Below are 598 nucleotides of genomic sequence, written 5' to 3' on the forward strand. Positions count from 1 at the left end.
ATGGGAATGTGGGATCAGGGGATCCAGAGGTTTGGAATGGGAATGTGGTGGAGCCTGGATGGGATCAGGCTGGGTTCCCCCAGGATTCCAGAGGCTTGGGATGGGATGGGAATGTGGGATCAGGGGATTCCAGAGGCTTGGGATGGGAATGTGGGATCGGGGATTCCAGAGGCTTGGATGGAATGGGAATGTGGGATCGGGGATTCCAAAGGTTTGGGATGGGATGGGAATGGAGGATCAGGGATTCCAGAGGGGCTTAGGATGGGAATGTGGGATCAGGGATTCCAGAGGCTTGGAATGGGATGGGAATGTGGGATCAGGGATGGGAATGTGGGACCAGGGATTCCAGAGGTTTGGGATGAGAATGGAGGATCAGGGATTCCAGAGGGTTGGGATGGGATGGGAATGTGGGATCAGGGATTCCAGAGGCTTGGGATGGGAATGTGGGATCAGGGATGGGAATGTGGGACCAGGGATTCCAGAGGTTTGGGATGAGAATGGAGGATCAGGGATTCCAGAGGGGCTCGGGATGGGATGGGAATGTGGGATCAGGGATTCCAGAGGCTTGGGATGGGAATGTGGGATCGGGGATTCCAGA

This window comes from Neopelma chrysocephalum, unplaced genomic scaffold, assembly GCF_003984885.1.
Source record: "Neopelma chrysocephalum unplaced genomic scaffold, ASM398488v2 Primary Assembly neopelma1_95168, whole genome shotgun sequence".
NCBI classification, from domain to species: Eukaryota; Metazoa; Chordata; class Aves; order Passeriformes; family Pipridae; genus Neopelma; species Neopelma chrysocephalum.